The sequence below is a fragment of the Hippoglossus stenolepis genome, chromosome 6, assembly GCF_022539355.2.
Source record: "Hippoglossus stenolepis isolate QCI-W04-F060 chromosome 6, HSTE1.2, whole genome shotgun sequence".
In the NCBI taxonomy this organism is placed as follows: domain Eukaryota; kingdom Metazoa; phylum Chordata; class Actinopteri; order Pleuronectiformes; family Pleuronectidae; genus Hippoglossus; species Hippoglossus stenolepis.
The window spans coordinates 27,737,470-27,763,052 of record NC_061488.1 but is presented as its reverse complement, the minus strand read 5'-3'; the positions used below and the strand labels follow the sequence as shown (position 1 = coordinate 27,763,052).

The 25,583-nt window shown below is 41.9% G+C and overlaps 1 long non-coding RNA gene across 1 annotated transcript; it reads right to left on the bottom strand.

Annotated features, from left to right (window-relative positions):
* Positions 1–6,137: 6,137 nt before the first annotated feature.
* On the bottom strand, positions 6,138–6,993 carry LOC118111401. Its single transcript, XR_004697085.2, has 4 exons — positions 6,788–6,993; positions 6,492–6,552; positions 6,305–6,401; positions 6,138–6,191 (listed from the first exon to the last, which is right to left on the bottom strand). It is a non-coding gene; the product is annotated as an uncharacterized LOC118111401 (long non-coding RNA).
* Between the last annotated feature and the right edge of the window lie 18,590 nt (positions 6,994–25,583).

Sequence of the window (25,583 nt, the reverse complement as noted above, 5' to 3'; positions counted from 1 at the left end):
CGGAACATGGACTGGAGTAGGCGCTGCGAGGACCCCCGACGCCAGAACTGGAGTGACATCAGCCGGGACCCTCCGGCGGGGGAAAGGGACTGGAGTGTAAGCTGCCGGGACCCCGACGCCAGAACTGGAGTGGCGTTAGCCGGGACCCCCGACGCGGGAACTGGATTGGCGTCTGCCGAGACCCCGACGCCGGAACTGGATTGGCGTCTGCCGAGACCCTGACGCCGTAACAGGAGTGGTTGCTGCCGGAACCCCCAACGCCGGAACAGGAGTGGCGTCTGCCGGAACCCTCCGGCGCGGGACAGGGACTGGAGTAGGCGCTGCGAGGACCCCCGACGCCGGAACTGGAGTGGCGTCAGCCGGGACCCACCGGCGCGGGACAGGGACTGGAGTAGAAGCTGCCGGGACCCCCGACGCCGGAACAGGAGTGGCGTCTGCTGGGACCCTCCGGCGCGGAACAGGGACTGGAGTAGACGCTGTGGGGACCCCCGACGCCGGAACTGGAGTGACGTCAGCCGGGACCCTCCGGCGCGGGACATGGACTGGAGTGTACGCTGCCGGGAACCCCTTTGCTGGAACTGAAGTGGCGTCTGCCGGGACCGTCTGGCGCAGAACAGGAACTGGAATGTTTGCTGCCGGGACCCCCGATGCCGGAACCTGAGTGGCGTCAGCCGGGACCCTCCGGCGCGGCACAGGAGTGGGAGTGATGAGTGCCGGGACCCCCGACGCCGGAACAGGAGTGGCGTCTACCGGGACCCTCCGGTGCTGGACAGGAGGAGACTGGGACCCAGTCAGGACTGGGGGCTGGTGCCTGTGAGCCCGCTGCAGAGGAGAGAGGCTCCCGCTGTGGACGCCCCCTCTCCAACATCCGCCACCCACAGCAGAAACCTTTTGGAGGCTGCGGGGTCCTCCATAAGCCCAACAGCTTCCCAGATATGGGTCAGTGGATGGGACTGGAGGGTTGAGGAAGTCCTCTAGCTTGTCCTGCACCACCAGAAGGTGCGGGACAAAATGGCTCACCCAAGGTCAGTCCTCCAGCCATGCCTGAAGAACTGAGATTTCTTTCAGGGTCTCAGCTTGGTGCTGGTTGCCCGGTTAACAAAGCTTGTAAACCAGGGCATCCAAAGAAAAAACTTGTTTGGAAAAAAAACCAATCTCTGCTGGGTCCATATTCTTGGTCGGATCGTTCTGTCAGGATTTGTGAAGCAGTTGGACCCAGAAGCAGAGTTTAACAAAAGAGTATTTTTAATGAAAAGTCTTTAACAGAAAAATAACAAACGCAGGAATCTCAAAAATCTAAACTGCAAAAACAAAAGCACACGGGAGAAAACACAGGAGAAGAGGACGGGAGCTCAGGAGACACGGGATACAGAAACACAGGAGATCAGGACAGGACATAATGACGACGATCCGACAAGGACAAAGGGGAGCACAGAGACTTATATCCACACACAGGGACGGCAGGGGCAATTGGACACAGGTGAAACACATGAGGGCTGGTGCAGACAATCACAGACAGGAAGTAAAACTAGACACTAGACACAAGAACCCAGACAACAAAATAAAACAGGAAGTGAAGAGAGAAAACACACTATGAACAGACACTACAAAATAAAACAGGAAACAGAACACAGGGACACCGAAACAACTCAGACAAACATAAACACAAGGAAGTCAAGAAACACAAGGTAATGACAAAACAGAAAACACTCTTAATAAAGAAGAGGACAAAATAAACACACTTACAGCGTAATGCTGCGTGATAGATGCACGCGAATGGAAGGATGAGGAGGAAACGAGGGAAGATTTTTGTCCTATGAAGATGAATGATCAGCTGATATAGATTCTATAGATCTGTGATCTTGGATCTTTGTGATGAAATGAGTCCAGTATTACACAGAACGACCTACGGAACCGGACCTTCTCAGTACAAACAACAGCATATAATGATAATTCTGTTAAATTTGATAGAATGGGGACATCACAGTCATCTCAGAATTTAATATTACTACAGTTTTGGATGATTAAAGTACGAACAGTCGATACAATTTTTTTTTATTTCATGCTCCGTTCTTTCTGTCGTACTCACTCTCATTCACTGTATTATCATCAGCAGCAGCAGCAGTGTATCAGTGTATTTTCGTGACAAACATGAAGTTTACTTAGTGTTTGTTTTATTCGCTCCAGAAATTACGAGGCTGCATTTAAACATCATGAAAAATGACTCGTCAACATTTTGTGTGCTCAGTGACGTGACACGAGACGTGACGCTCACAGTCAGGACTCAGTGTTAAAGTGACCGGAGGATCTGGATTCATGATCCGACACCATTGGTTAATAGCTAAATACAGTACATTTGTAATCATCCCAATAAAAAACGGAACAAATGAATGTGAACTAGTTCATTTTCATCTGTAGGAACTAAACTTGAACTAGTTCTTTTTAAGTGTGAACTGACTCAACACTGATTGTAATTTGTCATCTAAATCATAATCATCCCACCCTGTTTTTCCGAGCTGGTTACATATACCAATTGTTTAATAATTAGTCCATTTTATTAATTGTTTTGGTTGTGGTTTATTTTATTTATGGTTTATTTATTGAGGATATTATAATATATCAATTCAAATTCAAATGTCAGACTAAATATTCTTAAGAATTGAAAGTTCATTGCTCTTTGAAAGGGTATACTTGCAGGATTATGCTCCAATTTTATGATCATGGCCTACCTTAATATTTGTAAAAATACAGTAAGTTTGCAGAGGTTTCCTTTCACAGTTTACAGCTTTAGTTCAGCTTTAGCTTTCATATCCAAGAAAAATTGGTATTGTAGACTGAAATATCTCTGAATAGATGTTGAATTGAAACCTAGTGAATCATAATCAAATTGATTTGGGGAATTAGTGGCGATACCCAGCCCTAATCAGAATGTACCTAAAGTAAAAGTACAGAATAGCTAATTTCAGAATCATATATGACAGGATTCTCAGCACAGAAGAGGATTCAATCTGATGGACATGGACACAGTGGAGGACCTGATTAGAATAAGTCTTGAGGGAACGAGCTTGGAGGAGGTTGATGCCAAGGAGGCTGTACAGATGAGGTTCAGTCAGGGCAAAAGAGCTATAAGGGTTGGCCTTCAGAAGTGCCAGGCTCTTGTGGTCAACAGGGGGATGTGCTCTAAAGGGAGGGGAAGGAGAGGCATTGTGAGGACTTGAGACAGAACTGAACCCAAAAGCATGACAGCAGACTAAACTCAAGTGCAAAGAAAAAGGTTGTTTATTAACTGGAGATCAAAAGACAGGTAGGAGGGTCAAAGCCAGGATATCAGTCTGAACAGCAAACAAATCTGATAGGGGCAGGCAAAATGGAATCCAATATCCAAAAGGGGGTCGTAATCAGGTCAGAAACGGGCTGGCAAAAATACAGGACTAGAACGCTGCAGAGCTAGGCAGGAACACACTAGACAATCTGGCAGAGAATGAATGCAACTAACCGGTATAAATACACAGAGGAACTAATGAGGGAATGGGGAGCAGGTAACTGTGTGGGTGGGGAGATTACATAGATTAGATTAGATAGAACTTTATTTATCCACACATCTGGGAAATTCACTTGTTACAGCAGCAGGCAGGTCAGAAAGAGGTAGACAAGAGAATAAAGAAATATAAAAAAGGACAATAGACAAAAAAATAAAGAATTAAAAAATAAAAATAAAAATAAATAAGCAGCACTTGTGGGCCCTCGCATTTGTGCACGTCGGGGTCAGCTGCCACCGTGGGGCAACGAGCGGACACGGATTGGGCAAAACGGCTTAGTGTTGTGTGCGTTTAGTGCACTGTGGGAAGTAGAAATGCGAGTATAAATGTGTCACTTCCTGTCGCCAGCTGGTGGCGCTGTGACGATGACTCAATATTGACACATGGATCTGCTCAGGGCGGGACTGTGATCGTGTAAAAGAGTTTTGAGTCTGATTGGACAATGCACAGAGGAGTTATAAAAAATTCCTAACACGGTGTTCGATGAAAACTCAGTTTCCATATGCCTACATAATCAATGTCTTGAGACCCTTCTGACAAAGCTTGACATGGTTGTAGTCAATGGACGAGGAGGAGTACACCAAAGTGTAAAACAAGACATTTCCTGTTGCCACCAGGTGGCGCTGTGATTTTATGTCATGATTTCTGTGTAGATGTCATCAGGCCGAGATTCTTGTCATACATGTCCAGTTTGGATTTGATTGGACCTTGTATGATATGTCCGAGATACAACAACATTGTGTTTGGATGGCGAGACATAAAAATTTGATGCCATGCCACCTTCAGACCGTGTCATGAAAACTCACGCTTTTAACAACTTTGAGTCTTCGTGTTGTTAAGATGACACATACTGAATTTGAGTTGATCTGATAAAAGCTCTAGGAGGAGTACGATTTCATAGCAGGTGTCAAAAAGCCCAAAACAAGCAAAAGACAAACCAAATTTCATTTTCAATCAAAATGGCAGAGTTCCTGTTGGGTGTGGACAGGAGGCTTTTTTGTGCGTCTGGGCATGATACACATGTGTACCAATTTTATTTACTCTAGGTGAAAGTACAGGATTAGGAAGACCCTCATTGAAAAATTGTAGGGGGCGCTATCGAAACATTTTTGGATGCACGTTGCCAACCACATTAAAATACGTACATTTGCACCAGACCTGATGTGCATGCCCAATTTGGTGAGTTTTTGAGTATGATAAAGCCCTCAAAAAGGCACTTCTTTACTAAGAAGAAAAAGGATAATAATCAAGACAGATTCAATAGGGTCCTTGCACTGTCGTGCTTGGGCCCTAATAAATAAAATGCTGAGTATGAACATTCTGTACACACAGGATGAATTGTACGTGGCAGTAAAGAATCGTTTGTACATAAGAGTAAGACGGTTTAAGAGTAGTGCAAAATAGTCCAAAAAATTGTGCTAAAAAGAATAGACACATTGTGCAAATAGTGTAAGCAAACATGGCCAAAGCAGCAATTATTCTGGATGTTGCTATACAATCTATCAGCAGCAGGAATGAAGGACCTGCAGAAGTGTTCCTTCTTGCACCGTGGGTGGAGCAGTCTGCTGCTGAAACACGAGATGAAAAGCCGAATTTTCGTCACTGCAAACGCCTGCAAACTCGCCTAATTCCTGGCAGTTAGTGCCCATTTACTGGAGGCGAATTCCGCGTTCGCCCGTGACACAAACGGGCAGAAACATACCCCCGCTTTCGCAGTGGTGGGGGCTGGGGAAGGTGGCGTGCCGCCGTGGAGTCGCGGAGCGAAGGTGTTGTCTAATTAGCATATGAATCGCAGCGAAATCGCTTGTTAGAACTTATCTCACTTCACCATTGAATGAAACCACAGACCTTTGAAACGAAAAGTCACTTGTGATTGGCTCGTAGATCTGTTACCCTGGGTCATTATAATACACACGTGGGTAAACCCCTCCCACACAATATTAATAATAATAATAATGAATATATAGTTATTACTAATAATTTATATATTAATATTATATATTTATTATTAATTAATATATATTAGTAATTATTAGTAAGCCTTTACCAAAAGCACTGCAGTTACTGAAGACTTTACATTCATTCATGTGATGCTTGATGTTACATGTTGAACATATTGTAGAGGGAAAAAAACATTAACCAGGTATATGTTGAGTCAAAGCTTTATTTACATACAGCACAAATAATGTAAAAACACAACTGGCCTAGTCAGTGAAAAACTAATCAGGTGAAGCTTGAAATGTCTCTTTGCCGCCTCTGGGACATAAGTTCTTTGTGGGACTCTGTCCGAATCTGCTCCAGTGTGTAGACGTCTATGATGTGTAGCTGTGAGATTCAGTGTAGCTTCCAGTCTTATTTGAAGTGTGGCACACAGGTCGGTGAGCTCCTGGCTGTGGAAGGATGGATCCATGTCATCTGTCCCGCTTCAATCAGCTGTAAACACAATCAGTACAATTAGCACAGTTCAATGGCAACATACACCTATACATGTAACTGAAAAATGCTTCAATGAATCGAATCTTACCCTCTTTCTTCTCTGTCGACTCCTGAACTTCTCAATGCTGCTGCAAGAGCTGCAAGGTCCGGTTGGATGTACGGGAAGTTCCTTCATACTGGCTCATAGTACGTCTTAGTACGTCATAGTACAGGCAGCTGGAAAACAACATGAGTAACATGAGTATATTATTAATAAATGGAAATAGCCTCGCTACATCACCGTTGGAAGATCCACAGTAAAAAAATACAATTACTAAACAGTTACTTACAGACAATGGCGTCATTTTCCACACTGCAAATCCGGACTTGCAGCTAGAGTCTCGGCCAAATGTGCAGTGACTGCCTCGTTGTGTGGGGGGGCTCAGGCTGTGAAAACACAATGATGAAATAGATCAGATAAAGTAAACCTGGAGAATGTATTTTATACAGCACAGTGCGTCTCTTCTTTAATCTTACCCTCGCTCCGCTTCGTGGCGCCGGCCATTTGCCTCAGAGGTGTGAAGAGTCGGGCAGTTTCCTATAAAATACAACCGGACAAAAAGTCACGTTTATGAAAAAACTTAACAAGAACAAACTCTTAAGTTTAAGCAGTTCGTACATATTTAAACATGCACTAGTTCTGCTCAAGCACTCGATGCTCTCTTCTTCTTTTAGCAACTTTCTCGCTAATCCCACAGTTGTTAACACGCTACTCAGATCTAAGAGTTAGCTTAGCAGTTAGCAATGGCTTCTCTCTGTAGCTTAGCTCTTACCGTAATTTTGGGATTGTGCGCCCGTCTTCTCTGCCTCGACTCGTCCACACTGGGCCCGCGGCTTTACTTTCCAACGCACTCATCCTCTCCTCCAGGGAAACAGTGTTGTGTCGACTTCAGCAAGTTTTTTACACGGAAAACAGAGTCACTCGTCGGACCACGCAAAACACGAGCCGGTAGTTTCATGTCTGCGGGAGACAGACGCTTCATTCACGAGGCTGGATTGGACCAGCCCTCTACCACGTTGACTTTAACGAGTGACGTGGCATGTAGCTGAGTGTGACGTTTTCAGAGTAAAACTTCACAAATGACCTTTTCACTTTTGAAGCAGCGGTTATAACAGTTTTTAAATTGTACTTTACATTTATATGGGATGAGTATGTGACTGAGGACCAGTTTATTCTTTCTGGTGTTAAGTTAATGTACTTACATGATTCTTGCTGTTCTGTGTTTGTACCCTCATAGTTGAATGCACTTATTGTAAGTCGCTTTGGATAAAAGTGTTGAGTGTTTTAATGGAATACTGAGAAAGTTTAATAACAACAATAGGACAATTGAAGTTCAAATTATGAGGCAATTTCAGCACAGTCAACAGCTTACATGCCATGGACATGTGAATATGGTGCTGAGTTTGCCAGTATTTTGGGAAGACAAATGGTTGGAACTTTGACACGCGATGACACAGCTGATATGCTTTATGTGAAGCACAGTGTTTTGGTGTCAGCAGAAAGACTTATCTTAGAAAACTGTACAGTGGTGCCACTCTCTCTATTACAACATATTATCTTGGATGAGCTTGACAGGCAAATGTTGAAATAAATTGCACTGTTTCAAAAAATTTTCATAGCATTGACCTTTGCTCATGGTATACAATGTAATTCATTATAGCACACTTACTTACATAAGGGAAATCTATATAAGCTACAATTTCAGATTTTATATTTATTTTAAGCCTGGTGTACTTATGCCAGATATTTTAGTTGGTACCTTAGTTAGTACCTTTTAGAAAAAGGTGTTAGCTCTGCACCACTGAGTGAAACTATCCTGATTTGCATTTGTAAAGCTCACAGCATTGTCATTTACATGTGAAAGCCTCCCCTAGGCCTAGGAGAAGGGGGGGTCACCTGCCAACATTCTCAGGCTTGTAAAACTGCCAGAAACTGGAACCCCGCGTCAATTCCCGGCAGTTCCTGGCAGTTTTCTGTGCTGCCTGCAGATTCCTGTGAACAGCCGTTAACCTGAAATTCCACCAAAATTTGCAGCGACACTAACTGATCTAAATTCTTCTTTTCATGCAGTGAAAGAGCTGCTAAGGGCCCCACAGTGTCATGTAGGGGGTGAGAGGTGTTGTCCATGATTGAGTTCAACTTTGATAGCATCATCCTCTCACCCACCTCCTCAGTGGGATCCAGAGGGCAGTCCAAGACTGAGCTGGCTCTCCTAACCAGTTTATTCAGTCTTTTTCTGTTCCTCTCAGTGCATCCACATCCCAAGCAGACAATGGCGTATAACACTGCAAAAGCCGTGACAGTGTCATGAAAAGTCCTTAATAGTGTCCTACACAGACCTCAGTCTCCTCAGCAGATGGAGGCAACTCTGGCCCCTCTTGTACAGGACGTCTGTGTGTGTGGACCAGTACAGTTTGTTGTTGAGGTGTGCGCCCAGGTATCTATAGTCCTTCACTGTGTGGTCTAGGGTTGACTTCCGCAGGAAGTCTATCACCATCTCCTTTGTCTTGGTGACGTTGATGTAAAGGTGATTCAGTTTACACCAGTGGACAAAGTCAGTGATGACCCCCCTATATTCCAGTTCATTGCCCTCCGATACATGACCAACGATGGCTGTGTCATCGGAGAACTTCTGGATATGACAGTCTGTGTTGTGTCTGAAGTCCGATGTATATATGGTGAACAGGAAAGGAGAAAGCACTAATCCATGGGGGGCTCCTGTGCTGCAAACTACTACATCCGACACACAGTCACGAAGCCTCCCATACTGTGGTCTGTCGGTGAGGTAGTTGATGGTCCATGCAGCCAGGTGGCAGTCCTTCCAGCTTTTTCCTGAGCAGTGATGGCTGGATTGTGTTGAAAGCACTGGAGAAGTCAAAGAACATTTCTGTAACTACATTTCCATCAACTTCATCCCCTTCGGTATTGGGGTACAGGGCGGTGGTGCTGGTTGGCGTTGCACTGGTAATGGTCAGAGGATCGTAGGAGTGTGGAGTGTGCGTGCATCCAGGTGCGTCGACATCAACGGATAAAGGCCTAGACTGATGGGACCCTGGCCTCCTGCTCCTGCTAGGAGAGGTGGAGGTTGGAACCCCCTGGCGATTGACCATTGGACTGAGGGTAAAATCCGGAGGACAGACTGACAGACGCTCCCAGGAGCCTGCAGGCTTCTATCAGAGACAAAGTCCCTGGGGAAGCCATGCAAGACAAAAGACATGATGGTACATTATCTCAGCAGTTTCTTTAGCAGAAGGTAGTTTGGGGGATGAATTGGGCAGCCTTAGAAAAGTGGTCTACAATGGTGAGGATGTCCAGTGACAAAATCCAGGGTGATGTGCGACCAGGGACGACGAGGCACAGGTAAGGGTTGGAGGGAGCCTGTCGGGTGTTCTTCTGCTGGGCACAGGTGCGACAGGCTGCAATGAACTCCCCTGTGCCTCCATTCCTCCAAAGCCAGCTTAACCGCCAGTAGCTCACTTTTACCTACGTCGAAGTTCCTTTCCGCAGGGGACAGCTTGTGAGAAAAAAAAGGCACAAGGATGGACCTTCTGATCCTCAACTGATCTCTGTGACAGAATGGCACCGACCCCTGAGCTGAGTGGGGTGTGAATCGATGTTTGAACTCACCAAAAGCCTTATCAGCTGCCAGGGTCCACTGGAACGGAGATCTCTGGGATGTGAGGGGTGTGAGAGGGGCGGCCACACTGATAAAAATGTCCTGCCTGATCTACTTAAAAAAATTAAGGCAACTTTTTGCATCAAAATATTAAAGTCAGTTTAATTTTCCAAGTAAAATCACCTAAACTTTGTGAGTACAGTCAACTTAAATTTACTTTCATAATTAAGCTGACTTTACTCGACAAATTACGTTACTTTACTAGCGAAATTAAGCTGACTTAACTTGACAAATTAAGTTTTTCAACTAACAAAAATAAGCTGACTTTATTACAAAAATTGAGTTGACTTTACTTGAAAACTCAAGTTATTCAACTAGAAAGATTAAGCTGACTTTACTGGCAAAATGTGCTTTATACATACAAAAAGTTAAGTACTTCATACAATGACCAGTCTTGCTTGATGTACATAGTTGATTTTTGCTGATGCAAAAAGTTGCCTTAATTTTTCACACTATTTTTCAGTGAAATATCATGGCAATTAAGTTGTTACTTTTTTAAACCTTTTTTAAAAAAGCTGACATTTTGGTCATTAAGTAATCAAAACTAACAGCGTTCAATATCTGCCCTTCAGATTTTTAGCTATTGTGTATAAGACAATATTGTGATTCATGGTGGTGCTAAAGGAAAATTCACAAAGTCATCAAAATTGACAGGGTTTATTGGCTCTATCATGTACTCAAAATCATGACAATCCCTGAACAATTACCACATCAGGTATCAAAAGTTATTTAAAACACTTAAAAGTCCTTAAAAGTTGAAAAACATTTTGGAATGCAACTTAACCCACTTCTAAACACTTGGGGCTTAAAACAGGCTCGCACAATACAAGTATGAAATTATGGTATTAAATTCTTAGGGTAGCTTAGTTCCAAGGCATACATACAGGTGCATCTCAATAAATTAGAATATCATGGAAAAGTTTGTTTATTTCGATAATTAGATTCAAAAAGTGAAACTCATATTATATAGATTCATTACACACAGAGTGAAATATTTCAAATGTATATTTCTTTTAATTTTGATGATTATGGCTTACATCTAATGAAAACCCAAAATTCAGTATCTCAGAGAATTGGAATATTGTGAAAAAGTTCAATATTGTAGACTCACAATGTCCCACTCTAATCAGCTAATTAACTCAAAACACCTACAAAGGTTTCCTGAGCCTTTAAATGGTCTCTAAGTCTGGTTCAGTAAGCTACACAATCATGGGGAAGACTGCTGATTTGACAGTTGTCCAGAACACAGTCACTGACACCCTCCACAAGGAGGGTAAGCCACAAAAGGTCATTGCTAAAGACACTGGCTGTTCACAGAGTGCTGTATCCAAGCATATTCATAGAAAGTTGAGTGGAAGGCAAAAGTGTGGTAGAAAAAGGTGCACAAGCAACAGGGATAACCGCAGCCTTGAGAGGATTGTGAAGCAATGGCCATTCAAGAATTTGGGGGAGATTCACAAGGAGTGGACTGAGGCTAGAGTCAGTGCATCAAGAGCCACCATGCACAGACCTATCCAGGACATAGGCTACAACTGTCGCATTTCTCGTGTCAAGCCACTCCTGAACCAGAGACAACGTCAGAAGCGTCTTACCTGGGCTAAGGAGAAAAAGGACTGGACTGTTGCTCAGTGGTCCAAAGTCCTCTTTTCAGATGAAAGTAAATTTTGCATTTCATTTGGAAATCAAGGTCCCAGAGTCTGGAGGAAGAGTGGAGAGGCACAGAATCCAAGTTGCTTGAAGTCCAGTGTGAAGTTTTCACAGTCAGTGATGATTTGGGGAGACATGTCATCTGCTGGTGTTGGTCCACTGTGTTTTATCAAGTCCAAAGTCAACGCAGCCGTCTACCAGGACATTTTAGAGCACTTCATGCTTCCTTCCGCTGACAAGGTTTATGGAGATGCTGATTTCATTTTCAGGCAGGACTTGGCACCTGCCCACACTGCCAAAAGTACCAATACCTGGTTTAATGACCATGGTATCACTGTGCTTGATTGGCCAGCAAACTCACCTGACCTGAACCCCGTAGAGAATCTATGGGATATTGTCAAGAGGAAGATAAGAGACACCAGACCCAACAATGCAGACGAGCTGAAGGTCGCTATCAAAGCAACCTGGGCTTCCATAACACCTCAGCAGGGCCACAGGCTGATCGCCTCCATGCCACGCCGCATTGATGCAGTAATTCATGCAAAAGGAGCCCCGACCAAGTATTGAGTGCATATATATATATATATATGAACATACTTTTCAGTAGGCTGACATTTCTGTATTAAAAATCCTTTGTTTTATTGGTCTTATGTAATATTCTAATTTTCTGAGATACAGAATTTTGGGTTTTCATTAGCTGTAAGCCATAATCATCAAAATTAAAAGAAATAAACGCTTGAAATATTTCACTCTGTGTGTAATGAATCTATATAATATATGAGTTTCACTTTTTGAATTGAATTATCGAAATAAATGAAGTTTTCCATGATATTCTAATTTATTGAGATGCACCTGTAAGGCACATCAAGAAGGCACAAGCATGTGCTACACCAGAAATACAGAAAAGCACCTCTTCTCCCTCGATGGCTATTCCCGTTTGATTGTTGAGACCTTCATCCTTGGCTTTGCTGTCCACAAAGATGTTCAGTACAAACGTACTCAGGGCCTCTTGGACAGCTGCAGCATCGTCATTGTCGTAAATCTGTCAAATATACCAGAAGAACTAAAACAGGGTATCTGCAGGTATCAGTAAAAAAAATGACTTTAATGCTTTAAGACCTTTTTAATAGCACTTTAATTTTGAAGGGATAGTTCACAGAAAATGTAAAAGTCACTCATTATCTCCTGACCACTATGCCGGTTAGGCTAAAAACATGGTGTAAATGACGCCGTTTCGAGTCGAATATGAATGCCGGGGCTGGCGGACACTTGGATGACACCACACGAGCAGTATGGAGGCATGTTGTGTTTTTTCTATTGTTTTATTATGTCACAGAGGTCACAATTGACTTCAATGTATTGGATTCGCTGCAACACAGACTGAGACTCCTGAAGTGTATTGTGGACTCAAACACGGACTGGATTGTCAAGACGGTTACTGATGAAGTTAGTCATACATTTAGTAAGGATACTATGCACACAGTGGGTTGTAAATGTAAACAGTGATTTTTTTTCCAGAGGTAAATCAGATAGAGGTTTAGATTTTATTCCCCACAGCTTCATGTGAACATACTGCTAATTTCTTCAAAAAACAATATATGACAACAGAGGCTTTTTCACCTGAAATCATAGAAACTTATTGTCTGCCCCATGAGCTAACTGGAGGAATTTAACTTTTGCCCCACTTTTCCATTACAATTAACTAAGTTTTTGTACATACCTTAATCCAGTGTACTTTAAAAGATGGAAGGAATTATCTGGTGAGGAAACAGTGTCATAGTTAGTAGCTGACTAATGCAAGAAAGCAAACCACAACAGATAACTATTCTTTTAAATAACATTTGCCCAACTTACTTTACTATAATTAACCTAGTGTTTGTACATACTTAAATCCAGTAAGACCCCATGCAGTGTTTCCCATAGGATTTACTTCAAGGTTCGTACCTTTTCTAAAGTCAAATACAAGAACTTTTCAAGGATTTCCAAGGTGCAGTTTCACATTTCTCCAGCACCTTACAGCTGTAGTAAATTACATATTAAGACACAGTTACTCAAAATGATTATTTCTCTTATTCATCGCAGTAAATCCAATATTATTGAGGTATAAACAACCAAAATTATGTTTCATGACAAAGATCTACGTAAGGGAGACAAATTGAATGAAAACATAACAAAGTTTCATGTTTTAAAATGTGTCACCTGTCTGTAAGTGGACTTGGCACCTAGAGCTTCAATGATTAATCAGTTAATAGATTAGTTTGACACAATTATAATAATTGCCAAGTATTTTGATTATTCATTAATCATTTAGAATCTTTTTTTAAGAAAAAAAAATACTCAGATCTCAATTGTGAATGTTTTATGATTTCTGTACTCCACTATGAAAGTAAAGACATTTTAGGACATCACCTTGGGCATTGGGAAACACTCAACAACATTTCCCAAAATATTATGGATTGATTAATCAGGAAAAAGGTTGAGAAATTAATCAATAATGAAAATAATAGTTTCTGCCCAATTGGTATCCTATACAGCCTTGCTGAGTCAATAATAGAGTCGTTTTATTTCATTAAAAAGTATTTGACTATTTAAACGAACACAATCGTAATTTCAAACATTTACACTACCGTTCAAAAGTTTGGGGTCACTTAGAAATTTCCTTATTTTTCAAAGAAAAGCACTGTTTTTTTCAATGAAGATAACATTAAATTAATCAGAAATACACTCTATACATTGTTAATGTGGTAAATGACTATTCTAGGTGGAAACGTCTGGTTTTTAATGAAATATCTACATAGGTGTATAGAGGCCATTTCAGCAACTATCACTCCAGTGTTCTAATGGTACATTGTGTTTGCTAATCGCCTTAGAAGACTAATGGATGATTAGAAAACCCTTGAAAACCCTTGTGCAATGATGTTAGCACAGCTGAAAACTGTTTTGCTGGTGAGAGAAGCTATAAAACTGGCCTTCCTTTGAGCTAGTTGAGTATCTGGAGCATCACATTTGTGGGTTCGATTATACTCTCAAAAGGGCCAGAAAAAGAGAACTTTCATGTGAAACTCGCCAGTCTATTCTTGTTCTTAGAAATGAAGGCTATTCCATGCGAGAAATTGCGAAGAAACTGAAATTTTCCTACAACGGTGTGTACTACTCCCTTCAGAGAACAGCACAAACGGGCTCTAACCAGAGTAGAAAGAGAAGTGGGAGGCCCCGGTGCACAACTCAGCAAGAAGACAAGTATATTAGAGCCTCTAGTTTGAGAAATAGACGCCTCACAGGTCCTCAACTGGCAGCTTCTTTAAATGGTACCCGCAAAACGCCAGTGTCAACAACTACCGTGAAGAGGCAACTCCGGGATGCTGGCCTTCTAGGCAGAGTGGCAAAGAAAAAGCCATATCTGAGACTGGCCAATAAAAAGAAAAGATTGATATGGGCAAAAGAACACAGACATTGGACAGAGGAAGATTGGAAAAAAAGTGTTATGGACAGACGAATCAAAGTTTGAGGTGTTTGGATCACACAGAAGAACATTTGTGAGACGCAGAACAGGTGAAAAGATGCTGGAAGAGTGCCTGACGCCATCTGTCAAGCATGGTGGAGGTCATGTGATGGGCTGGGGCTGCTTTGGTGCTGGTAAAGTGGGAGATTTGTACAAGGTAAAAGGGATTTTAAATAAGGAAGGCTATCACTCCATTTTGCAACGCCATGCCATACCCTGTGGACAGCGCTTGATTGGAGCCAATTTCCTCCTACAACAGGACAATGACCCAAAGCACACCTCCAAATTATGCAAGAACTATTTAGGGAAGAAGCAGGCAGCTGGTATGCTGTCTGTAATGGAGTGGCCAGCGCAGTCACCAGATCTCAACCCCATTGAGCTGTTGTGGGAGCAGCTTGACCGTATGGTACGCAAGAAGTGCCCATCAAGCCAATCCAACTTGTGGGAGGGGCTTCAGGAAGCGTGGGGTGAAATTTCTACAGATTACCTCAACAAATTAACAGCTAGAATGCCAAAGGTCTGCAATGCTGTAATTGCTGCAAATGGAGCATTCTTTGACGAAAGCAAAGTTTGAAGAACAAAATTAATATTTCAAATAAAAATCATTATTTCTAACCTTGTCAATGTCTTGACTATATTTTCTATTCATTTTGCAACTCATTTGATAAATAAAAGTGTGAGTTTTCATGGAAAACACGAAATTGTCTGGGTGACCCCAAACTTTTGAACGGTAGTGTATGTCAAATAATTTGCTGTAGAAAGGGTTAAGAACACAGACACCAGTCCTCTTCATTGACCTGTCCTACAGAGAGAGGAGGGGCTGCTCTTTCATGCAGCAGCTGAGTTTACAGCAGTTTGACTCATTTTAAGATTATGTCCAACCAAGAAAAACGATAGCTTTCATTTTTTTTTTTATAAAAATCGTTTTGCTCCGTGGTTGTGAAACTTCAACTCACTTGTTCTCCACCGCAGCTTCTCTTTGTGTCGCGGTCTAGAGAGACAGACAGAGAGAGAGAGCAAGCGAGCGAGCGAGCGAGGGAGAGGGAGGGAGCAAGGGAGGGAGAGGGCGAGAGAGAGAGAGAGAGAGAAACGCACATGTCACATGTGCGCAACAGGCAAAAAATAAACTATCCATTTCGGACCTGTTTATGGCCATTTTCAACGTAACACCTACGTTATAACATGGCGCTGACTAGAGCAGCTCGCCTGCAGAGCCGCGGCTCAACCGAAGCCGGTGTGAATAACTGACAACCGCGACACGAAGCCGTTTGCAGAGCAAACGCAGGCAGTGTGGCCCCGGGGTAAAGGAAACCCCGAGGCACCATGAAAACCCTGTTAGTGTTGGGAATACTTTTCTTTAAATATACTTCGTGTAAAGCCACTTACTAATATTATCTTCAAAAAAACCCTCTTACATTATTTTTATTTCTGCAACAATGTGAAAACTGAAAACACTGTAGTATATAACCTTACCTTGAAGTTGTCGTCCAACCGTCGATGAGAAAATGGCTTCACGATGCACAAAGTCCAATGAAACTGTTAAACAAGTCAGTGCTGATTAAAATGAAACAAGAATATGTTACTGCAGTGCATATTTGTCACCCACAAAGTTATGTTTCAGAAACATATTTTAGTGCAAAGTTTACCTGATCAATGTGGGTGATGTGACCCGTTGCCATGGTGGAAAGTTTGAACAAAAATTAAGCACCGCCTCCTGACCTCAGACCACAATAGGCACAGAGCACTACGCAGTTGCATGAAATCACGTGACTCCCGCCACTTTGCAGCGTAAATACAACAATAAAATATTTGTTGCATGGTTGTATGGAAGAAGATTGGTTGAGATTACGTAAATACATATTGTTAAGAAAAAATAAAAAATCTCTTGTCTTTTCAACAGATGCAGATTAAGTCGACAACTATATATTTTTTTGTAGAACTAAAAACATACATATTTATTGCTAATATCATAGATATAATTGTGTTAAGTTTACATGCTCTCAGAATCACTTTTATCAGTGCACTGAGACCTGTGACATCGTTGAGACCTCTGTAGTTAATACAGGGCCGGAGGGTCTTGTCCTTTTTCACAAAAAAGAATCCTGCTCCGGCTGGAGATGAGGATGGGCGGATGATCCCAGCTGTTAATGACTGAGTAACTTCTTAGTTAACGGCTTTAAACCCTTCATACAATAGAACATGAGACACCGCAACCTCGAGCGAGTCTTCTTTTATCTGTGTTACTTTAAATAAATTTGATTTATTTATTTTAAAATTCTGTCATAATGTTTGTTTTACATTTTTCTACAACAGTAGTGATTATTATTCTCTATTTTCATCATATTTCCCATATGTCATATGTATCTCCCTGGTCTCCTTTAGATCTGAACTTGAAGGTCATCTATCTTTTTGCAGTATAGTGTTTTGATACAATGAAACTTAACTATCTGACTGGTAAACTAATTGAGTACAGTTGCTCGACAGTATTTGCATTTTCTATATTCTCAGATTGACTTTATTACCTTTTACTTAATTTCTGCTGTTTTTAGAGGTGGTAGTAACATTTTACAAATGTAACTTGCTTATTATTTACCTAGAATTAGTAAATGCATCAACTTCAGAAGTCACAACCTTCACAGGTAAGTGTTTACCAATGTGACCTGAAGAGACCTCAATCGTAAACAGATGGAACTGTCCAACCTGAAGTTCACCTGGATTCATTGTGACTTCTATAACAAATGTTTACTGCTGTTAGATAGACCAACTCTTAAGTGTGTACTTAACCTCTGATATTTATGATTAAACTGTCCTGAGTACATTTTACATTGACTACAGATGACTTACCTGTTTTTTTCACATTTACAGGACACTTTGGTGAATTAATGTTTTCATTGTCATAGAATTTTGTCATTCAGTATCAACTCATATCCTAATTAGCAATGATTGATTTGATGAAACCAAAATGTAAACGGCCTGTGATTAAGTTCAAATTCTAACAACACCTTCATCAGAGTGTTCTTGTTACTGCTGTTACTTTTTATCAGATGTGCTCCTTAGAATCATGAGTAGTAAAACAGAGTTTCATAGATAACTCTATTGCATATTAAACTACATTAATTTATAATCCAACAAAAAATACAGTTGTCTGAAGAAGAATCTCTAGTTCTTAATATTAGGTGAGTATAATTTACAGTAGAAATGTTAGAATTGACAAAGCACAATAGTAAAGTAGTATTTAATATAAATCTTACAGCACTTGATGCAGTCGTCTGTTCACTATAAGAGTAAAGTCCAAAGACTGGAGGATCACGAGCTGCTCTTACATTTAAAATGTTTAACAGTGTGTAGTTTGACTGTAATGATGGTGATTGAGGAAAGATGCAAACAGTCCAGAAACTATTATTCATCAGGAGTCATGTAGCAGCTCACATCTGTTCTGACGTCTCTTCATGTTCTGCAGATTAAAACACTATTTAAGGTTAGTTGACATGCTAACTTCAGCTACAACTAATTACTGCTCTGAAATATGTGGACATGCGCACCACTGGCTTTTCAGATTATTAATTATATATTACAATTTATTGTTTGAGTATCTCCACTACACTGCTATCTGATCTTTGATTCTCTATAGTCCCAATACTTCAACATGTTTGTCCATTAATCTTCATCTAGAATGCACATAGACAATCTCAGTCTTAATGAGGAGAGCTGCATACATTTTTCATGCAGGTCATTAGTGTTATGCAATGACATATCTCTCCTGTTTTCAACCAAACCTTTGCACTAACCAGTGTCTCTACTGTCCGCAGTAGTAGAATTTCCTACATTCGGTGAATACCATGTCTTTGAATCTCATCATTGCTCATGTGTGATTAGGATGATGAGGGTTTCTTGGGGGTTTGGCATTTTCCTTTGATTCAGTCTGTTTAACATTGATCTCCTCCTGTTTTTTCAAGCTTTTTGGGGGATACCCACAGGACATCTCAGTGAAGGTATTGCATAAAACAATTGCATTTTATGAATAATATTTCCCCTTTCCCCATCAGTCAATCCTTTCATCCTCTTCTCCTTTGCTGCCTTTGCTGTGGAGTTGGAGCAGTAGACTGTGGAAGCAAAGAAGAAGCTGGCCACTATTGCTGTCACTGACACAGAGATGCCAGAGAAGATGATGAGGGTACCACGACATTCCCAAAAACTGTCCTCTGAGAGTAAATTTAGGGGAATACAAGGCCCATCGAGAGGCAGAGAGCAGTCAATCCCCTTCATACTTAGGGGACCAAGGTGCTCTCTTTTACAGGCTTGACTCAGCTGACATGGAATGTAGGGTGTAGGGACACTAGGACTGGATCTACGAAGCGAGGCACCACCTTACGTGATTCTTCACAAGAGCTAAATCCCGTGTGGACAACCACACTGTCCAGCCTGGTATGACAGAGCAGGAACTCCTCCTTGTAACACACAGAGTTGGGTTTTTCAACAGGATCTGCCAGGCCCGAGTCCATCGCTGATGGCTTGCTGACTTCCTGGAAACAGAGGTGGTTGGTACCCATAGGCACACTGAAAGGGAGACAGACCAGTAGAGGAGCAGGGGAATAAATTGTATGCATACTCAACCCAGATAAGTTGCTTTCTCCACGAAGAGGGATTCTGAGTGATCAAACACCATAGTCCTGTCACCAACTCTTGGTTAAACCCCTCATTTTGCCTGTTAGCCTGACGGTGGCTCCGATCAGGATGCAGAACACGCTCCAGAACTGTGACACAAATTGGTGATCCCGGTGTGATACCACCTTTACCATCTCCTTAGCAGTAGGTAGTTTAAGCAAAGAAATAAAATGCTCAATCTTGGAAAATCAGTGAGTATAGTGGTGTTACCTTCTGAGATGGATAAACGAGTGAAGTCCGGGTAGATGTTGGACCAAATATCAAAGGTAACTGATAGGGGACGCAGCAGCCCCGGTGGAGAATGTCTTGAAGCTTTGTGTGTGCCTATTGGAAACAGCACTGACCTTCTTTGGATCCATCCGCACCTCCCCTACAGCCCCGATAAACACCAGAAACAACACAGAGGCAATGTGGAATTCACATTTTTCTGCATTGACCAATAGCTGGTTATCAAGGAGGCACTGGAAGACCTGTCAGAAGTGCTAACTGTGACTCTCCTCGTCACAAGATGAGGATGTCCTCCAGATACACAAATACAAACACGTTAAGCACTTCCCGTGTTGTGCAATAATGCATTAAACGTGATACCATAAAATGGTGTGCCTTTCGGCATTCAATAAATTTGGTTATCAAAATAAAATATTGAATATTAATATTAAAAATATTAATATTAATTAATAACTTTAATTGATTAAAGTTACCTCTTGGCACCACCCTTCAAAGGAAGGGAAAAGATAGCCAATTTATTGATTAAGTCTCATAAAAGTATTAACTACAAATTTGGAACTCTGATTAACAATTAAATGAATAACTATAACCAAAATTACCATATAGATAGTTAGCTAAGTTGAAGGATATAGAGTTCTTGACAGTGTAGAGGTTGGCAAAATTCACTTATGCAACATTAATGAAAAAACATTTGTGAAAGAAAAACATTTATTATGAATATAATAAAGTATAAAAACACAAATTACTAACGGTGTACTTACTAAACAAAGACGTGTACGTGAGTATACGTGTGTGTGTCTGTGTGTCTGTGTGCTTCCAAAATGGTGGCTGGCCACTTCGAAGATAACACCCTCCCCCCTTTGGAATGTTTACGACATGTAGCGGGGGTCAGAGATATAGGTGCTGCGATATGCGTGTGTCTGTGTTGGTGCCAAGTTAGAGAAAGTGTGTAGAGTGAAATGCAATGAAAGACTGTGAAGAGCATAACAAACTAACATTAACTTTCAAATAACTTATAACCAAAATATCACAACAACACAAATCAAACTTATAAACATCACACAAAATTGAATAAACAGTCTTTGCTTAGCCTAGTATAATTATTAAGCCCAGTTGTGTTACCCGTCCGTGGAAAGGGGAAAAAGGTTGCTGTGCTGTTCGAAGTTCTGTGAAGTCGTCTTGCTGGTTTTGTGGCTCCTGCCTTTGTCGTTCTGTTGGGCTGTGCAGCTCAGTTGCTGTTTGAAGTTCAACGGCAGGACATTGCGTCGCTGCTTGAAGGTTGGTAGAGCTTGGATTGCGAGGAGGTTTCCTTGTTGAGGTGAGCTGGAAGCTGCAACTCTCCTCCATGAAGTTGATTTGAGTTGAAAGAGTGAGCTGGACCGCTACCCTTCTCCTCTGAGAGGATTCGTGGAAAGAGCGGTGTGCTCCTCTTGATGAGGTGTATGGAAAGAAAAAGAAGAAAGGGAGACCTGGCCTTATATTGGCTTGGTGACCTCATAAGTCATGGGGCCCAGAGTGACCAATAGTGGTTGACCCTTGTGTCTCTGGTGGGTTTTCTCACCTCTGTGTGACGTTGAGGCACCCTGGGAGACTGAGTTCTGGAGGCTCTGGTTTTCTCCAGAACAAAGGACATGTGGCTTAAGGCTTTTGACTGCACATGCAGGCTGAACTTTGATTCCCCAAATACCAGGTCCCAACAATATATATATACATATATATACATATATATATATATATATATATATATATAGAGAGAGAGAGAGAGAGAGAGACTTCAGTGCATAAGGGAGGAGTCCCTGCGATCCATGGATGCCTAGAGCATACAGGAGTGCTGACCCAACTTAATCGGGAGGCAAGGGAAAGCAGAGGAGACCTAGCAGCAATCTGGCTGTACCTAACCAACGCATATAGATCCATCCCACACAAGCTCGTCAAAACAGCATTGACAAGACCTCATATTCCAGACATAATCCGGAACCTCATCCTGGACTAACAAATCAAGTCAGTGGAGGTGAAATGTAGAGGCCCCATGTCCAAATCAGGGACTCGGCAACCCCCCATAAGAGCGTTCATGGATGACCTAACCGTGACGGCAACATCTGTTCCTGAGTGTAGATGGCTCCTACAAGGGCTTAAACAACTCATCTCATGGGCAAGGATGAGTTTCAAACCAGCCAACTCCAGGTCTCTGGTTCTGAAGAAGGGAAGAGTGGCCGACAAGTTCCGCTTTACCCTGGGAAGACCTGATCTAAGAAGCCAATGAATGCAAGAGAGCAAAGTACACAGATATTGTCGCAGAATGCAAGAGCAAAGGCTGGAGAACCCCCTGCGAGCCAGTTGAAGTTGGGTGCCACGGCTTTGCTGGCCACTCTCTACTGAAGATACTGAAACTCCTTAGAGTAAAAGGACTGCAGCGCAGAAGAGCCACAAAGATCATCCTGGAGGCTACCGAAAAGGCCTCAAGATGGTTGTGGATCCTGAGGGGGGATCCGTGGTGTAGCCACTTGGACACAAATCGGGGTCTGATCAAGCCCGGCTGGGTCGCCCGGGTGAGGGTGTCTGATGATTAAAGACCCGAAACATTTATGACCCCGGGTCCATCACTGAAGACGTGTCCAAGTAGCACCAGTAAGTGTATTATAGAACTGTACACACACAAACACACACACACACACACACACAAACACACACACACACACACACAAACCAGCCTCACAAGAAGCCATCCTTAACAGCCTGGCAACAAGCACTCTCAACCTACAGAACTGGCTGAATTGTAATCAGCTCGAGTGGAATCAGGCCCCAAGATGAAAACCTCACAAACAGTCTCCCTCTGCTTAGTTTTTAATACTTCCTCCCAGACCAGCCGAACAGAGATCTTTCTGTTTTATCTCTCCCCTCAAGATCCATTCAACCATCCAAAGTCTAAATTTTCATTAAAACCTTCAAATAAAATAGTGTTGAAACTTACTTCTTAAAAACGAATAAAAGTTATATACAACAAAACTGTTTTATGTAATGCAGAAGATACTCATCAAAATACCTTGCATGTATCCTAATGTTCAACAGACGTTATGAATGCATTTCCCTCCTCCCCAAAAAGTATTTGTTTGGAAAATTACTTCTGATGATGCATTGCTTTGTGTCTTGGTAAATTACCAGCACCTGCAGTTTGGAGGTACGGCGTGACACCATAGAGTGAAATGTGTTTGTATATCACCCGGTTGCAGGTGTGTAAACCAGAACGTATCCATATATTTGGAACCACAGGAGTACTTGTAGATGGTAACTTAATGTGTGTAGAAGACCTTCATATATACAAGGGATATTCACCATCTTGTCCTGTTCTAAAATGAAAAGAAATATATATATATTCCTGTCCAAATGCTAAACATCAAAAATAGTAATTGGTTCTTCACCAAATCATCACATTTTTATTTTTGATATGCATTCATTACAGTCTCTGCAAAATGTCATTAGGGAACATTGTTCTGCTAAACCGCAAAATAAAAAATTAAGCTGTATTTCCTGTACGAAGTCTTATTCTTTCTCTGTAGCACTGTTGCGATCTAGTCACTAGACATGACTGTCAAGTGTGTGTCTGTGTGTGAGTCACTGTAAGACCAGAAGGGGTTTTCCACATGAAAAGCGACTCAGTGACCTCATTGCTTGGTGACTCTCAGTCACGTGGGATCAAAACAGGCACTCAGACTCATACTCACACAGGCATGAGAGAGGCAGACGGACACACACAACATGTGCACAAACACATGTAGATGTCTACATGTGCAGAAACACGTGTTTAGTATGTGCAAATGTTTGTATTCAGCTGCACAAAAAGAAACACATTCATATCATGCATGTAGATACAAACACATTTACAGACTTAAATGTATGCAGGTGTAACAGAGTTAGAAATGTACTTTATTTATTTTTATTTATAATTTGTATTTGCGAATTTTATTAGTTATTTTACTTTATTAACGCTACCTGCGGAAGTGACCTTGCTGTGCATCACCTTTTGTGTTTCTCCGAAAGCTTATACTTCCTGTTGTGATGGAAATTCATCTTGAGATTTGAAATAATGAAATTCTCAGACTGGAGTTGCCTTTGAGTCTTTATAATAGTAAGCTCTGCAGAGGTTACACAACAAGCTTCTTCAACAGGCTTCAACCCACGTACGTACAGGGTCACATCCACCATGGAGAGGTTCTAGAACATGGATGCATGGCAGGGAGGTGCAATAGGTAGCCGCTGCTGTTTTTGTGGAAAGAAAAAAGTTATTTTCCTGTAATTGAGCAAGCATTTAAAATGAAAATGGAAGGAAATCAGGTCAAACATCATCATCTCATTAACCATTATCAAAATTTAACATACTGTATTGATTGGCAAAAGTAACTCATATTAAAATGTAATAAAACGTTAAATGTCAACATACAGTATATCTAAGGTTGAAAATATCCAGTAAAAACTTTTTAAATTCTTGCTTGGAAGTAAAATTGATTCAGTATGTACAAACTTCATAAAGTAACTCACATCAACCTTAAAAATTCACAGAGATTCAAATTCAAGCATCATAAAATATGAAGTTGAAAGGATAATTGCAGTAGCTGTTTTTGTCTAGTGAAATCACTAAGAAACACATAACCAAGCTGGGGGGAGAAAATAACCTAAAAAACCTAAAATTGAGTATCGTCATCAGAACCATCTGTGCTGTCAGTGTCCAGGTAGGGAGGGATGGGGAATAAGTTACGGATCAAGGGGACCTGAATCACTTCTCTTGTGTCTAGTCAAATTTGCATGTGCTGGATGGTTCTGAGAGGACACCGTAGGAAAAGACAGTTCGTTAGATCATCAGAGACTTTTACAGGAGTGCATCTAGACAAAATAATGGGCAAAACAATAATAGAGGAGATCATGGATAACACGTATAGCGAGCCTCTCAGGCCACACAACCCTGGATGTCGAAATGGATGCCATGGCCTGTCCATGGTCTCAGTTGTCAGGCAGATTTCTTCTGTGTTGTGGCAGAACGCTCGTGTGGTTAATCATACAACACTCTCGGTGCCTCTCAACCTGTGGAAGTATCAGTGTGTGTGCTTTGAGTTGAAGGCGTCAGCTGGTCAGATGGAGCTGGTACTCATTTGCAGTGGCTGGCGTGGATCCAGGTGGCTCTTTCAGCAACTTTCACTGCTGTGTGGGTTGTGAGCAGTACCTGGTAGGGCCCTTGCCACCTGTTTCCTGATGTCTGAAAGAGAAGAAGTCAGGTTAGAGAAATAGGACAACATATCATGATCACACAAGTCTGTGGATGGAAGCGGAGAAGACGGAGGATCCACACCAATGTGGGGTTCGTTTTCTTATCCTCATGTACATCAGCACCAGAGGCAGGACTTTTGTCGATGCAAGACCTGTGTCTTTCACAGCACTTTGCAAGTTTAGTTTTGAGTGTGCCGTTCTCTCGTTCCACAGCTCCACCACTGGCTGGATGATATGTACAGTGTGTTCGCACATCCATAGTTAGATGAGAACCAAGTTGTTTGACAGCTTCGTTTACGAAGTGTCTGCCATTGTCACTGGAAATTCTGCTAGGAATTCCCCATCATGGAATAATGTCTCTTAACAATGCAAAATGGCAGACAGAAGATCTGTGATGAGACCGTGGTGTGCTATCTTTTTACCAGAAGATGTGAGGAAGTTTCTGTGTTGCCAAAGGGCGCCAAAATCATGAGTTACACCGAACGCATATCTGGAGTCAGTGTAGACTGTGAGTGTTTTACCAGAAGCCAATTTGCATGCTTCCGTGAGTGCGATGAACTCTGCTGCCTGGGCTGAGAGGTGATGAGAAAG